An 11,471-nucleotide genomic window follows, 5' to 3' on the forward strand; every position below is an offset into this window, starting at 1 on the left:
GACGAGGGAGCAGGGGCAGCGTTTTGCATAAGGAAGGCCTGATGCAGCAGCAAAACAAACTCGGGGGAGAAACCCCCCAGACTGTGCACTTCCGCAGCCTGGGCAACAGCCCTAGACGCACCCTCAACCGGCGCTCGCAAGAGCGGAGGAGAGACATGCTGCGCATCCAAAATGGCGTCCGGCGCGACACTCCGCGAAGGAGCCGCGCGGGAAGAGCGGCGCTTAACTTTAGCCGCTTGGTGCCGTCGCCCAAATTAAGGGCGTTCATGGCATTAATGTCTCCAACCTCAAGGGCGGCCCAAGAAGAAGCCGTCCGAGCCGCGTGGCCGGCCAAGATGGCGGAGGCGAGGAGCGGGGGATGGGCGTTTATGGCGGGAAAAACCGCCACGCCGGAGGAAGGACCGGGACATTCATCGGTCACGAAACTGTCACCCAACAAGGGCGAATCAGGCTTTAAGACCCCCGCATCCCCTCTAGAAGCGCTCAAGCGATCCGGGGAGCGACTCTTTACGCCCTCGCCCTCCGACGCCATAAGCCACGTGGAGATAAATCGGGGAATCCCCTGCCCGCTATAAAAAGGTAAAAATTACCTGCTTTCCGCTCCGAGCTGTAACGACCTGGTGTCCCAGTGAGTAGCTGCAATGAACGTTTAAATAAACGTCGAAATAAACGCCTTTAAGGACGCTCAAAAAAAATTTTTTTTTTTTTTTAACGGAGCCAGCGGGAGGGGGGAGAAAAGGAGGGACCTGGCACCACCAGGTTTGCACTAGCTCAAAAGAGCCCTCAACCCCAGGCACTCAACAAAACCTAAAAATTAGGCTTGGAGGCCTAGCCAGAGCTGCTGCTGTGTGTGACCACCACCTGCTGAGATAGAGAACATACTGAGGAGTTTCCGGCAGCACATGACCACATATAGGGAGGCAAAAGTTTGCTCTCTATCTCCACCTGCTGGTAGATGGACACAACCCACCAGTCTATGGATTGATCAGCATGATGATATGGAAAAGATTGTTAAACTTTAAGAACACTGTTTTTGTACTGTTTTTCAGATGTTTCTTGTTTACTTCAATAAAAACGTTTAAACATAAAATGACAGATGACATACTATGTAATGACTTAAAAACAAGACAAGACACTTTAAAAATAATCCTAGCCTTTACGGGGAACCAGTGTAGATCTAACAACAATATGGTACTACTACTACTTAACATTTCTAGAGCGCTACTAGGGTTACGCAGCGCTGTACAAATTAACAATTAAGGACGGTCCCTGCTCAGAAGAGCTTATATCAAACTTACTACAGCAATAAATCATCTTGGTGGCTCCATTCTGTAAAAGCTGCAATCTGTTAAATTGTTTATCAGGAAGACCAACATATAATGAGTTACAATAATCCAACTGTGCTAAGATATAAGATTGAAACATTAAGAAAAAATATTTAATATCAAAGAAGTCTCAAATAATCCTAAATTGTCTTAAAGAATTTCTTTTTTGACAAATTAATTATTTGACGTTCAAATGAGAGAATCGAGTCAGATAACACCCCCGACAACCTAGATACCTTCACCAGTGGAAGTGGATGAGATGAAAATGAAATCATCTCATCTGGAACTGTAGATATAGTATTACTGAACCAATCTTAGTTTTATCAGCATTAAGCATTAACATGTGTCTAGTAGCCTAGGACTTTAGATTATTAATGCAGGATGAGACCGCTGGGTAAGTTAACACAGTAGTTTTAAAAACAGGAAACCAGATAAAGATGTCATCAGCATATGAGAATAGGCAAGCTCCTACTGGTACGTCAATGGAGCTCACTGTACTCATAATCAAATTAAATAATATCAGTGAGAATGGAGAACCCTGAGGCACTCTGCATACTGGTACCCAAGGACCACTGCAGAGATTCCAACCTCCTGGAGAATATTATGCTATGTTATAAGGTATTTATAACCCACCAACTCTCTCATACGAGATTCAAGGTGAAGTAACAATTAAAAAAAATTTTTTTAACCCAGCTGAACATTCATCACGAATGACAATAAGCAAATACCATCAAAAGACAAAAACTACAAACACAGTACTAGCAATGATGAAGAGAGAATAAATGCATCTTTAGCATCTTCACTGTGGACGCCGCACCCCCAAGGTAAGAATTTTTAAAATACAGCCAGCACTTAGGAAGGCGAGGGGCTGCCGGAGGACAGGTCGTGCTTGGAGGGCAGAGAGAGAGGGAGGGAGGCACGGGGGCGTGGAAGTCGGAGGAGAGGGGAGGGCATGGTCCTCGGAGGGAGGGAGGGGGCGTCCTGCAAGTCAAAGGGGAGGGGAGGGGGGTCGTCCTGGAACTCGAAGGGCAGGGGGGGTTGTCCTGGAACTCGAAGGGGACAGGGGAGGGAGGCGCGGGGTGTGGAACTCAAATGAGAATGGGGGGCATGGAACTCGAAGGGCAGGGGAGGGAGGGGGTCCTGGAACTCGGAGGGCACACAGAGAGAGAGGTAGGGAGTGGGGCCCTGGATATGGGTGGATGGAGGAGAGGCCAGGGGAGAATGCAGAGTTGATTCGCATGTAGGGAGGGAGGGCAAGGGACAGAGGAGAATTGATGCACCATGATGGATGGAGGGGGCAGGGGAGAGATGCTGCACATGGATGGATGAAGGGGGCAGGGCACAGAGGACGTTTGCTGCATATGGATGAATGCAGAGAAGAGAGCATAATTGGTGCACACGAGACACACACTACACTCTCTCACTCACACAGACACACACATTCTGTCTCTCTCTCACACAAACTCACTCTCTCACACATACTCATTCACTCTCACACACACTCTCTCTCACACATACTCTCTCCTAACAATTCCCTTAAAAACATAATTGCCATTAGAGGACAACCTTGCTAGCGCCCGTTTCATTTCTTTCATAAATGGGCTTTTTTTTTTACTAGTGTTTTAATACCATTCTGCGGATGACCTGTAGAGGCAGCAGTCAGACAAGCAGTGAAAGGCTGGAACCCATATATTCAGTAGATACTCACTGTGCTTTCCAAAGTAGGCAGTGACTATAATGTCCCCCAAAGTCCCAACTGCCAGTGCAAGAGCAACCAACACCCATAAAGGAGGACACTTAACTAAAAGAGAGGGAGCGAGAAGGACAGGTTTAAAATGGTAATGTCCATGCTTATTAGAACTGTATATTCTCTTTATATCAGTGCGTTTTTTCTAGCAAAAAAGGTGCTGGTACTCAAATGCTAGGGCCACTGAGGGACCCATCCTACAATAGCCAGGCCCCCTGCAACCAGTCATAGAATCTATAACAAGGCTGAATTGGTGTGTAGAGCCTGAGCTGTTTCATTAAAACCTGGGGTCCCTGGGTCGATTTTTGCAAACAATGGGAAAGGTGGCAGTACTCAGTACCTCCAAGTACCCCCTCCAAAAAAAAGCCCTGCTTTATATTAAAATGGATATAAATAGAAATAAAACAAAACACAGAAAATAAGATGTATTAAGTGGTATCTTTTTTGATTAGCTTTCGAAGGTAACCCTTCTTTAGATCAGAAATAAGCAAATGTTCACAAATATGTTCTGATATTTGTCAACGTTTGCTCATTTCTCACACCAACTGGGAGATAATCATACATGTGACACTCAGTGCAAAAGACTGGATAGCACCCGTCTTGCTGCTGGCCTGCTTTTCTGCATCTTAGTATTATAGAGTTGTTTTAATTAAAACTTTTTAAGGTACTGGGTATATCAGGTGAATATAAAATTTGAGTTTTAAAACTATGGGGAAAAGGGTATGGAGACTAGTTAATAAAGTTTGCTGCTTTTTTAAACTATTATTAGTATTCTAACTGTGTTTATCAATAACCTACAATTCCTCTTTTAAACCCAATCTTTAAGTTACCATGCAAAGAACCAGTGGCGTTCCTGGGGGGGCTGACACCCGGGGCGGATCGCCGATGCGCCCCGCCTCCCGGGTGCAGCGCCTCCCCCCCCGGAACAGCACGACACCCCCCCCCCCCGGAGAAAGAACCCCCGGATGCAGCGCAATCCCCCGGCGAAAGAACACCCCCCTCCGGGTGCATGCCGCTGGGGGGGGGGGGGGTGCCGCGTGCCTGCCGGCTCTTTGTTTTCATGCTCCCTCTGCCCTGGAACAGGTTACTTCCTGTTCCAGGGCAAAGGGAGCATGAAAACGAAGAGCCGACAGGTGCGTGGCACCCCCCCCCCCCCAGCGGCGTACACTCGGGGCGGACCACCCCCACCCCCTTGGTACGCCACTGCAAAGAACAAAATAATGTCACTTACCCTGGCCAGGGTAACATGCACATCGACAGAAAAAAAAATGTTTCCTTCATTTACTGACTAATAAGGGAAGGTGGAGGTTTCTGGATGAGGCAGGGGGATTCTGCAAATGTGGATATGTCAGATAAGAAAAACAGATATGAGGGCCAAGATAAGGCTTTAGATACCTAGAGAGAGAGAGGCCTCAAGAAAGCCCAATTCATTGCCTATGTAGGCCTAATTTCCACTAAGAAAAGCAGGTTTGTACCATTTTGCATCAATATGTTCAAGCCTTGTTCCAGTTTACATTGTTTTTCCCCATAACCATGCATTCACACGTTCAGCCCACTTATTCATTTGTGTTACTCTGCACTGCATGCTACTCACTCTCTCCCACCCCCTCCCACAGTAGAATAGACTCAATGTGTTCAGAGCAAGGCCAGGTACCCAGTATCAGCACCCTCAAGAGTATGTCAGTCATAAAATTATGTGTTGCTTACTGTCTAAAAACCTTTGCTATACAGAACAGTAAATATAGCTTTCTCAGCTTACTGCTAGTTTTGACTAGTTTTGCTAGTTTTCTAAAGCGCTACCAGGGTTACGCAGCGCTGTACAATTTCACAAAGAGAGACAGTCCCTGCTCAAAGCGCTTACAATCTAATAGACACGTGAACGGTCGGACCGAAAGGGGCAGTCAAAATAAGATTCATGCTGAGCCACTTTCTGCATCCATATTTGAAGATATGGACTGGCCTTATACCATCCAGTACTTCAGTATCACCTTTTTAATGAGTAGCACAGTTATATAAACCATCATTTTGTTTTTGAAATCTTTTGTTCTATAAGAGACTCTTGATCCCCCAACAACAAATTTCTGCAATCCCAGTTCACTGATGTTTGCAGAGTATATTGTAGCTGTGGGAAAGACTTTAAGTCAAGGTAAATGTGCAATACTGGTTGTGAGCACAGGAACAAATCAAAGTAGAGTATACACAAAAAGTAGCACATATGAGTTATCTTGTTGGGCAGACTGGATGGACCGTGCAGGTCTTTTTCTGCCGCCATCTACTATGAAGGTTTATCTTTGAAAGCTAATCAAAAATGTATTAAGTTCATTAATCTTATTTTCTTTTCTATGCTTTATTTTTAGTTATGACCTTTAAAAGTGAACACAGCTACCACATCACTTTACTATTAAAATGGATATACTGTAAGCCCTATGGAAGGGGCTCCTTCAGCCCCTAAGTACGGCAAATACAATTCCCATATGACAAATTAATGTTAGCCAACCAGTGCAGTGCTCATGCAGGAAACCATGAGGGTGAAAAAAATAAAAAAGTAAAGTAAGAAGGTTTATTACAGAAAACAGGCTTACAAGGCTCTAACAAACAAATCAGACTCAACGACCCCCTCCGCTCCTAAGGAAATAATGCAGCTGTGTGAATATAATGGGTAATTGGTACCAGGTGAAGCTCGAAAGGCCAGTTGTGTCTTTAAGGCTTCATATGTAAAACAGAATGAATACAAACACAGAGAGGAGAAGAATAGGGCTGCAAACTTCTCCCAAGGAGATGAATCTGGGTACAGTCTTGTCCTTAGAATTTTCCAGCTAAGATGCCTTTCATCCTGTCCAAGGCTGGCTTAACCTATGGAGCAGGTAAAGTACTGTCTCAGGGCGCTGGCCAAAGGTCCGAGTCTATGACATACCAATAAGATCAGTTACTACCAATGTAATACGCCATAACACTACTATCAAGAACATGCTCGTCTATGTATGTTTATCTGAACTTCGATTATGTTATATTCTATGACATCTCCCATTAGCAACGATTACCTATTATCATGCCTCCCCACTATTAACGACTGCCTATCATCAGGAATGTTTTTGCTTCTATCTGCTTGTTTAAATCTCGACCACGCTACCTTATGGCACCTGTGCCTATGATCAATACTGTTTTCTTATATCCACTGTTAACTCTCGATTATGCTATTTCTTTATGTAACAACAACAACTCTGTAAGCCACATTGAGTCTGCAAAGAGGTGGAAAAATGTGGGATACAAATGCAATAAATAAAATAAATTAGTGTACTACCGTTCACCTGGCCAAGATGCAGAAATGTTATCAGAAATTAAGCAGGCTAACAAACCGGGAAACACAATAATAGTGGGTGATTTCAATTATCCTGATATTGACAGGGTAACCATCACTGAGTGCTAGGGAGGTAATATTCCTTGATGAAATCGACTGCTTTATGGAGCAGCTGGTTCAGGAACCAACAAAAGGGGAAAAAAACTCTAGACCTAGTCTTTAGTGGAGCACATGATCTGGTGCAGGAGTTAATGATGCTGGGGCCGCTTGATAACAGTGATCATAATATGATCAGATTTGATATTGGTTCCGGATTACATACACACAGGAAATCCAATACATTATAGAATTTAATGTTTAAAAAGCAGAATGGTCAAAAAAAAATTAGAGCAGCTTGTCATGACTCTTGGAGCTTGGTAATTAGAAGCCCCAATATCATGGAGCATAACCCTGGCGCAGCAAACACCTGAAGTCTCTATTATTTTATAAAGTCTCTTTTATTGAATAAATCACAGATAATTTACTCACAGATAGATGTTCAGGATACAGAGACTTCTTAATCTGGAGGCTGTGGGAGGTGGAGATCTGAAGAGAGGTAGTTGTATTGCAGGGGGAGAGGAAAGTAGTTGAACAGGTAGAAATAGTCCAAAGCTGGGTGACTGCAATGTGCGATATCTCATTTGGAAGAAGATATTTACAGGGTAAAAAATCCAGGTTCGTTACAGGGATTTTCAGCAGGACAGAGCTGTCTGGAGCGAGATGGTGTTGGCTCCATGTCCCTGGCTATAATGGAGGAAGAAGCCCCACGTGGCTGAAAGGACAAAGAAGTGGTGGGGCTTCACACAGGGAGGAGCAGATAGAGACCAATGGGGACAGAGCCTGCTATCGGATAGCAAGGGGTAGTCCTAGAGATAGGAGGGAAAGGTCATACCTGGCTGACCTCTGAGGACAGATAGTAAGACTGAACAAGAAGACAAAAGAGCCAAGCTTGGCAGAGAGAGAGAAGGTCTGAGCAGCCTCACAACCAGTGATAGCAGTTCTTACACAGCCAAACAAGTGTGGTTGCACTGCCTGTGAACTACATTACCCACAGTGCATTGCTCATGTATTTTTCCAGTGGGGAAACTGCAGCAATGATAGTCCTTGGGACTGAGAATAACAGTAAAGGCATTACACACATTTTAGGATCACGTTATAAACTAGTGCGAGGCTGTCGGAGGACAGAACACAGCTGCAAAGGTCAAAAATTTTGCATCAGGCATGGCTGCTATTCAAAAATACCATTCTGGAAGCCCAGGCCAATTATATTCCATATATTAAAAAAGGAAGAAGGAAGGCCAAACTACAGCTGGCAAGGTTAAAAAGTGAGATGAAGGAAGCTATTAGAGCTAAAAGAAAATCCTTCAGAAAATGGAAGAAGGATTCGACTGACAATAATAGGAAACTGTATAAGGAATGGCAAGTCAAATGCAAAGCGCTGATAAGGAAGGCAAAGAAAGATTTTGAAAAGAAGATTGTGTTGGAGGCAAACATATGTAATAACAACTTTTTTAAATATATTAGAAGAAGCCGGCAAAACAATCAGATGGTCCGCTAGATGACCGAGGGATAATAGGGGCACTCAAGGAAGACAAGGCCGTAGCGGAGAGATGAAATAAATTGCTTCGGTCTTCACTGGATTTTCAGAAGGCGTTTAACAAGTTGTTTTGTATTTAAGTCCTTTGCAGCTTGGGTAGTGCAGATTTAGATAAGTTCGTGTTGATTCGGATGTATTTCTAATTGGTAAGTCGATCAAGTCTGTCATGTAGCTCGGGGCTTCTCCGTAGATGATTTTGTGAACCAGGGTGCAGATTTTGAAGGCGATGCGTTCTTTGATTGGGAGCCAGTGTAGTTTTTCGCGGAGGGTTTTGCGCTTTCAAATCACGTTTTACCAAATGTAAGCCTAGTTGCCATGTTTTGAGCGGTCTAAAGTTTCTTTAAGGTTTGTTCTTTACATCCTGCATAAATTCCAGTGTAGTAATCTAAGTGGCTTATGTATATTAGTATTTGGCAGCCCAGGCCTGAGACTTTGGTTCAGGATCTAAAAATGACAAGAAAAGTACAGGCCTTTAGCCCTTATCTGAACTCTGAAGTTTCAGCAAGCTCCTGAGCTATTGGAAAAAACCATGCAGCAAAATGAGGGAGGAGCTAGGTTGCAAAAACCTCAAAAACAGGACACAGATGGCTTCATAGGAAATGTTTGCGGTTAGTGGAGCAGGTGCAGAGGTCTTGCAAAAGTTTGTGGTTAAAGCTAAGATTTGAAGCTATTCATTAGCATAGCCAATCAGTGTTAACCATGACATTAGCATAGATCCAATCAAATGTGCCTGCTGTCATATTACCTGTATCCTGAATGAGCATATAAAAGTTAGTGTACTTCCTGCTTCAAGGGAGAGAGGGGCGGCCACTGCTCTCTCTATCTCCAGGGGAAACCAATGTAGCACAATGGAATTGGCAAATTACCCAATTGCTTTCCCATGTATACCTTTGAGTGGTAAAATATATCACACAAAACTAAGACCCAGATAGCACCTGTTTGCAGCTGGGGTATTATATTCCTATAACCAATTGAATGGTATTTCTCATGACAAATAGTGTTCTGTAAATTGTATCTGCAGACTAATGGCTAATTGTAATTATACGTGATCCTTAAGAAATAAAAGATACCTTCTTATACTCTTAATTATATTTAGTATGTGTTCTTGGCTACTTAAGGGCTAGTACACAGCTCTGGTAAGTAAGGAGTTCAGATAAACGAGGTGAATATAGTAATATTTCCACTGATCAGTATGTATTGTAAGCCACATTGAGCCTGCAAAGAGGTGGGAAAATGTGGGATACAAATGCAATAAATAATAATAATAATAATAATAATAATAATAAAAGCAACCTTGAGGATTTCCTGTGTTCAAGCTACCTTCAGCTAGTCTGGGGGTGTTTTGAGGGCTGGAAATAACCCAGAAAAAAGTTACTTAGTACCATTGATTGTATCAGGTTGTGAAATGCTTCCCTCGGGAAGAATTGCTTCACGCATTTGAGTTTCCACATTGAGTGGAACATTTTCTTTGTTGCGGATGCCACTTGGCTCTCTAGTGTTAAGTAACGGTCCATTGTAACGCCGAGGATTTTCAAGCTGTCTGAGATAGGAAGGGTGTGATCTGGGGTGTTGATACTTATGGGGATGTCTGCGCTGTGTTGGGATGAGAGGATGAGACAATGAGTTTTTTCTTTATTGAGTTTTAGTTGAAATGCATTTGCCCATGAATCCATGATGCTCAGGCCGAGCTTGATTTCGTTGGTGATTTCTGTCAGTTTCATTTTGTAAAGAATGTATATTGTGACATCGTCTGTGTATATGAAAGGGTTAAGGCCATGGTTGGACAAGGACTTGGCAAGTGGGGTCATCATTAAGTTGAATAGGATCGGTGATAGCGGTGATCCTTGCAGCTCCACAGTCTGCTTTCCACGGTGATGATATGTTTGAATTTGATTTTACTTAATATGTTCTTGTGGTTAGGAAGCCCTTGATCCAGTTAAGTATGTTTCCACCAATCCTGAACTTGTCTAGTAATCTTATCAATATATTATGGCTAGAAATGTAAGAAAGGGTGACAAAAATTTCTTCAGGTACATTAGTGAAAGGAGAATGACTAAAAAGGGAATTGTGAGACTGAAAGATACTGCGAACCGCTATGTAGATAATGATGAAGAAAAAGCAAATTTCCTAAATAGATACTTTTGTTCTGTTTTCACAGAAGAAAATCCTGGAGAAGGACCGTGATGGACTGGAAAAGGTACAAATGAGAATGAAGAGCACCGTAAACGGAAGAGAGTGTGTATGAACAACTTGAAAAGCTAAAGGTGGACAAAGCCATGGGACCGGACGGGATCCACCCCAGGATATTGAGGGAGCTCAGGGACGTTCAGGCGGGTCCTCTTAAAGATTTGTTTAATAAATCCTTGCAGACGGGAGAGGTTCCGAGGGACTGGAGAACGGCAGATGTGGTCCCTCTTCACAAAAGTGGTGATAGGGAAGTAGCTGGAAACTATAGGCCGGTAAGCCTCACTTCAGTTATTGGAAAGGTAATGGAAGCGATGCTGAAGGAAAGGATAGTGAATTTCCTGGAAGCCAATAAGTTGCAAGATCCAAGACAACATGGTTTTACCAAAGGGAAATCATGCCAAACGAATCTCACTGAATTCTTTGATTGGGTGACAGGAGAATTAAATCAGGGACGAGCTATAGACGTAATCTATTTAGATTTCAGCAAAGCTTTTGACACGGTTCCCCACAGGAGGCTCTTAAATAAACTGGATGGGCTGAAGATAGGACCCGAAGTGGTAAACTGGATTAGGAACTGGTTGACGGACAGATGCCAGAAGGTGGTGGTTAATGTAATTCGCTCAGAGGAGGGAAAGGTGAGTAGTGGAGTGCCTCAAGGATCGGTGTTGGGGCCGATTCTGTTCAATATATTTGTGAGTGACATTGCCGAAGAGTTAGAAGGTAAAGTTTGCCTATTTGCGGACGATACTAAGATTTGTAATAGAGTGGACACCCAGGAGGGAGTGGAAAACATGAAAAAGGATCTGCGGAAGCTTGAAGAATGGTCTAAGGTTTGGCAATTAAAATTCAATGCGAAAAAATGCAAAGTGATGCACTTAGGGAAGAGAAATCCACTGGAGACGTATGTGTTAAGCGGTGAGAGTCTGATAGGTACGGATGGGGAGAGGGATCTTGAGATGATAGTATCTGAGGATCTGAAGGCGACAAAACAGTGTGACAAGGCGGTGGCCGTAGCGAGAAGGTTGCTAGGCTGTATAGAGAGAGGTGTGACCAGCAGAAGAAAGGAGGTGTTGATGCCCCTGTACAAGTCATTGATGAGGCCCCACCTGGAGTATTGTGTTCAGTTTTGGAAGCCGTATCTTGCGAAGGATGTAAAAAGAATTGAAGCGGTGCAAAGGAAAGCTACGAGAATGGTATGAGATTTGCGTTACAAGATGTATGAGGGGAGACTTGCGGACCTGAACATGTATACTCTGGAGGAAAGGAGAAACAGGGGCG

Source organism: Microcaecilia unicolor, chromosome 2, assembly GCF_901765095.1.
Source record: "Microcaecilia unicolor chromosome 2, aMicUni1.1, whole genome shotgun sequence".
Classification (NCBI taxonomy): Eukaryota; Metazoa; Chordata; class Amphibia; order Gymnophiona; family Siphonopidae; genus Microcaecilia; species Microcaecilia unicolor.